Source organism: Arvicanthis niloticus, chromosome 21, assembly GCF_011762505.2.
Source record: "Arvicanthis niloticus isolate mArvNil1 chromosome 21, mArvNil1.pat.X, whole genome shotgun sequence".
NCBI classification, from domain to species: domain Eukaryota; kingdom Metazoa; phylum Chordata; class Mammalia; order Rodentia; family Muridae; genus Arvicanthis; species Arvicanthis niloticus.
Genome location: NC_047678.1, coordinates 35149072 through 35155275, shown reverse-complemented (window position 1 = coordinate 35155275; position 6204 = coordinate 35149072).

Genomic DNA, 6204 nt, shown 5'->3' with positions numbered 1-6204 from the left:
GTAGGGAAGCCGAGGGGAAGTCAATAGTGACAGAGTAAGCTAAGTATGTTGTAGTGGCCATCTGTGCTGTGGCCAGCAGCCCCAGGGTCTAAAACAGGAGGCCATAACTGGGCCACCTCTATCCTCCAGTGTAGCCAGCAGAGTCCCTGGGCCTGACTGGGTCCTGGAGTGGGAAATGAAATACAGAGAGGCTGTGGGTAGCAGCTCTGCTATAAGTGTGAGCTCCGTGGGGCTCAGAGAGGTTCTGGAAACTGGCTTTGAGGCCCTTTGGGAAGCCACCAACCTTGGACATATTAGCTGTGTGGCCTGCAAGACCCAAGAAGGAAGCCAGAAGGACAGGAAATTGACCATGCTGGGGCTTGACACCAAGCTTGGCTCTCTCCTGAGCCTGAACAGGACAGCAGAGTCCACCAGGTTCCCCCATGAGCGTTGATCAAAGGTGAGAAGGGTCTTCTGGCCTGTGCTCAACCCACCACCTCCCTCTTTTGGACATGGCTAACTCATGTCCTGTTAACATAAGGAGGAATTGTGGGACTACAGACACGCAGTCCATGTATGAAGTATGTGTTAACAGGGCTGCACACAGGCAGTCCATGTATGAAGTATGTGTTAACCAGGGCTAGAGAGACAGATCAGTGTTTAAGAGTATTTACTGCTTCGGCAGACTTGGCTCCATTCCCAGAATACACATGGTGACTTACAACTGTTGGGCCTTGGACGAGGTAACTCCATTTAACCTGCAACCTTCAATCACGTAGCACAGGTAGAGGTCTCCACCTCCAGAGATTTAAATATTAATGACTTATCTAAAGGCCAGGGGCGTAGCTAATTAAGTTATTCCCTCCCCTTTTCCCCTCCCTATAAAAGTCAGGCTCCCCTGGCTTTTGGGGGGCGGGGGGGAAGCGCATACCATCTATACCCACTCAACATGCCATAAACAATAAAGCTTTGGAAAACCGGATTCCACGTGTCGCCTGGTCTCGAAGCCAGGTTTCCAGCTTTTGGAACCCTGGATCCTTGCCGATGTAGCCGCTGGCCCGCCCACCCACAGCTGCGTGAATGTGGGACCCTCAGCAGCGGGGTGGGAAGCCCGCCGCCTGACTCTCCCCCCTTCCCCCCCCCCCCCAGATTTTTTTCCCCACATACAACCAACGGTAACTCGGTAACTCAGTTTCTTCAGGGGAATCTAATGCCCTCCTCAGACCTCAGCAGACACTGCAGGAATGTACAGTCTGCAGGAAAGCACTCACACACATAAAATGAAAAGTCTCACCGAGAGAGAAGTGCAGCGTTGTCACCTTCCAGTTATACAGGGCGGCCACTCAGAGCAAATAGCAAAGGTGCAAACCTCACTGTGGGTATCCCGCCCTGTACAGGCTTCGAGGGCTGCCGGCCTCAGCGTGGCCTCCCTGTACCACAGTGAGAATGGCTGTGGAAGTCTGCACAGGAACAGAAGAGGACACGGCTGCAGCCACCTCTGTGCACAAGGCAGCTCCCCAGGAAAAACCTATGTGGTTTCTCGCTTTCTATTTTTCTATTAAGAGGCTGGGTCCCTATATCCCAGGCTGGCCTTGAACTCCTGATCTTCCTGCCTCCCTGTTCCAGATGCTGGGATTATGAGTGTGAATCACAGATCCCTCTGTTTTTATCAAACAACCTTACAATAAGTAAATGCTAGTTGTGTTAGTTGTGGATATCTGTGCCTATTCCCTGTTTATATAATAGATTTTCATGAATGAACTAGATTGAAAAGATTGTTTCTTTGCTTTCTTTCCTTCTTCCTTTCTTCTTCTTCTCCTCCTCCTCCTCCTTCTTACTATTAAAAAATAAATTTAGTTCACTTAGTAGAGTGTTCATTCAGCATGCAAAAAGAATCCCCTTGGTGAAGAAGACATGGTGGTACATCCATAATCCTAACAAGGTAGCCGGGTGGTGGTGGAGCACGTCTTTAATCCCAGCACTTGGGAGGCAGAGGCAGGTGGATTTCTGAGTTCGAAGACAGCCTGGTCTACAGAGTAAGTTCCAGGACAGCCAGGGCTACACAGAGAAACCCTGTCTCGAAAAACCAAAAAAAAAAAAAAAAAAAAAAAAAAAATCCTAACAAGGCAGAAGTGGAGACAGGAGGATTAGGAGTTCAACCAAGGTCAGGCCAGGATGGACCAACCTTTACCAAAAACAAAAACAAAGGCGGGTGTGGTGTAACTCCTGCATTCTGGAGGCTGAGGCAGGAAGATGGTAAGTTTGAAGCTAGCATAGCTACACATAGGGAGACCATGTCTCAAAAAAAATTATTAAAAATGTAAAAATCATTTTTAAGGTATCTTTTGTTGTTTTGGTTTTGTTTTTTTTCCAGACAGGGTTTCTCTGTAGCCTTGGCTGTTTTGGAACTAGCTCTTTAGACCAGGCTAGCCTTGAACTCTGAGATCCACCTGCCTCTGCCTCCTGAGTGCTGGTATTAAAAGTGTACGCTACCACGATCCCAAAAATGTGAGTTCCAGGACAGCCAGGACTGTTACACAGAGAGACCAAAATACCAAAATAATAATAATAATAGTTTAGCATTTTTTTAAAAAAGTTTGTAAGAAAACGGTATGAGAGATGCCACTAGGCTTACACTGATTACCAAGTGGACAACAAGAGAGGCCAACTCCAAGAGGCTTTCACTCAGAAAACCATCGCTGCCTCCTGGGAAGTTGGGGACAGTTGGTGGGTTCCCTAAGATTTTACTGTCTTCCTATGTATCTTAAAAAAAAAAAAAAACTGAAAAAATAAAAAGTACTCTACACATAAATTTTCACCCCCCCCCAAAAAAAAGGAACCTATTGGGTACCACCAGAGGAGGAGCGCTGTCCAGATTAGTCAGGGTTCTCTAAGCTGGGACAGACCCTGCCTGCTGGGCGCTTCGCTTCGGAGGTGGCAGCTGGCCCAGGGTTGCCACCTGCCAGCTGCTCACTGCTGCCAGCTGCCCCAGTGACCCAGAAAATTGGAAATCTGGGCCTTCTAGCTAAGCATCTCCCAATCTGGAAACGTTGCCAAAGAAACCTAGAAACGAAGCTGAAACCAAACAAACCCAGTCTGGGAGCAGGCGCGGCCGGCTCGCCCACTGGAGAGTGACCCCGCGCGTGTCCTGGCAGTTCTGGGGTAAAGCGGGGAAGTCCTGCTGAGGCCCGCAGGGCTGCCAGCTGTTTCCTCTAGCAGCCAGGAGGAAGCCTCCCTCCCCTGCCTCAGCTGGTCATGCCTGCAGCAGCCTCTCCCAGCCCCGCTCTGCTTCTCAGATGCAGAAACGAAACTCCACCTTAGATGGAGGCCAAGGACTTGCGCCTACTCGTGCAGCGCGCGCCCCCTGGCGGCCAAATGGACGCACTGCAGCCCCTGCCCCGCCAGAGCAAGGGCTGAGGTTCAGCCTGTAGAGGTGCACACTCTTATGAGGACGTGCGGATTAGTCATAGTCCTCAATTTAGGACACAGGATAACCACTGGTCCACGCCTGGCTTCTTTCACTCTCCTATCCCTCCCCCTCCTTCCTTCAAATTAGCTTTTTACTATGCAGAATCAAGAAAATAGCCTTCACCTTGTATTAGGATTCTCCAGAGATATGCCCCCCTCTCTGTCTGTTTCTGTCTCTGTCTCTGTCTCTCTCTGTCTCTCTCTGTCTGTCTCTCTCTCTCTCTCTCTGTCTCTCTCTCTCTCTCTCTCACACACACACACACACACACACACACACACACACACACACACGATTGATTAGAGTGGCTTACAGAGGACACAGGCATGTCCAGATACTTGGGGTTTAGTTGATTGCAGTTGTGGCTGAGGAGACAACCAAGATTAGCCATCACATGGATGCCTTCCCCTCCCATCTTTCCCTTCCCACCATCACTTCCGGAACCACCAATCACCACATAGTTTCTTGTCTTACATTAGTTCTACCCTAGAGCGTATGAATGGTGGGAGTTCATATGTCAGTGGGGGACTTCCCTGTGCTGCCGTGGTGGTTTCGTTTGCCTGTCACTCTACTGGTCTCAAACTACACCTTCTCTCCCACATCCTTTATTTTTAATTAAAGATAGGCTCTCAGTGGAGATAATGGCACAGGTCTTTAATCCCAACACCCGGGAGACAGAGGAGTTCAATACCAGTCTGGTCTACAAAGTGAGTTCCAGGACAGCCAGGGCTGTACAGACAAACTCTGTCTCAAAAAAGAGAAAAAGATAGGGTTTCACTCTGTATCTCTGTACCCCAGGCTGCCCTGGAACTCACTACGTATCATAGGATGCTGACCTTGAACTCATAATGATCCTCCTGTCTCGGCCTCTCAATCTGGGATTATAAGTGTACACCACCATGTTGGCTTCTCCTGTCTTTTTCTTATTTTTAAAATATTGTTTCTATGTGTGTGTTTTGCTTGCATCATGTGTGCAAACACACATGCATGGTACCTGCAGAGGCCAGATTAGGGTGTCAAATCCCCTGGAACTGGAGTGACAGACAGTTGTGAGCCACCATGTGGGAGGTAGGATACAGGTCTATAATTCTAACAGTGGGAGGTGGAAGCAGAAGGATCAGAAGTTCAAGTTAATTCTGATACTTAGTGAGCTCACTTCAGGCTAGCTTGGGGTATACAAGATCCTGCAGAGAGAGAGAGAGAGAGAGAGAGAGAGAGAGAGAGAGAGAGAGAGAGAGAGAGAGAGAGAGAGAGAGAGAGAGAGAGAGAGAGAAGGGATGTAAAGAAAGAAAAAGGTAGTCAAACACAAAAATGTCAAGGACTGTATATACACACAAAAATTATTTGAAGATTTTATTTTATGTATGAGTGCTCTATCTGCATGTACACTTGCATGCCAGAAGAGGGCATCAGATCCCATTACAGATGATTGTGACCCACCATGTGGTTTCTGGGAATTGAACTCAGGACTTCTGGAAGAGCAGAAAGCGTCCATAAACACTTGTCAACCCCACACAAAAATTTTTAAAGGGCTAGTGACTGTGTTCAGCAGAGGCATTTGCTGAGTTGGATCCTGGGTCTCCCACGTGGTGGACAGAGAGCCCTGCCTCCCACAAGTCTGACCTCTAATAGGCACTGTAACATGCACATACACAGACATACATGAAGGTTAAAAATAAGTTGGGGTAATGAGAATCCTTACTGCCTTTTATAGCTGCCTTTATTAAAAAGTTTCTGTGGTGCACATTACTTATAGAAAATAGACATCTCAGGGCAGCCAGGACTACAACTGTGTTCACACACACACACACACACACACACACACACACGTTTGTGTGTGCAGTACACGTGTGTGAACATGCATATGTACATGGGTGTGTAGATCAGAAGAAACCAGTGTTTCTTGGGAGCCACCTACTTTTCTTTGAGCTGAGGTCTCACTAGCCTCGAAGCTCACCAAGCAGGCTACACTGGCTGATAAGAAAACCCCAGGGTCCACCTATCTCTGCTTCCCCATGGCTACATGTGCAACCACACCCAGCTCTAGGTAGGTTCTGGGATTTAAACTTAAGTCTTTGCAAGCACTGACTGGACCATCACCCAGACCATAAGTGCCTTATAAACTGGGGGTTGGTTGGGCTTTTTTGTGGGGGCACTTCAAGACAGTTTCTCTGTGTAGCCCTGGCTGAGCTAGAACTCGATCTAAACCAGGCTTCCTCTGCCTCCCAAGTGCTGGGATCAATGGTGTGCGCCACCACTGCCTGGTGTAGGGGGCTGGTTTTTACCAGTGCATCCCCAATTTTACATGTCGTCGATCATGTCACAAGTTGATCCCTTTCCTCTGTTAGCAAAACCAACTTTGTTAGGTAGAGGACAACTTTAAATCCAGGTATTTTCACACTGGTGTGGGGGTGGGGGTCTGTATTATGTTAATCTAGTCACAGTGCATTAATCAGTCAGTGCAACCTTGAGCTCACCTGTAAAATGAGTCAAACCCACTAAAGGCTCACAGAAAAGGACCATCTAGAGACTCTGGAGAATCAACAACCCCTTCTCACCTCTGGGCAATCCTGTGAGTGTAAAGTCTCAACTCTTCCGACAGAAGTCCCAGCAGAAAGGTGGGCAGAAGGGATCCCCCTGCCCCAGCCTCACAAGTGCATGGATTAGGCCACAGGCTGCCCAGCCAGGTGCCTTTCCAGACCTACAGTGAATTCCTTACTGTTTGGGAGGCTGCATTAAGTTTTCTGCTCTTTGCAGGC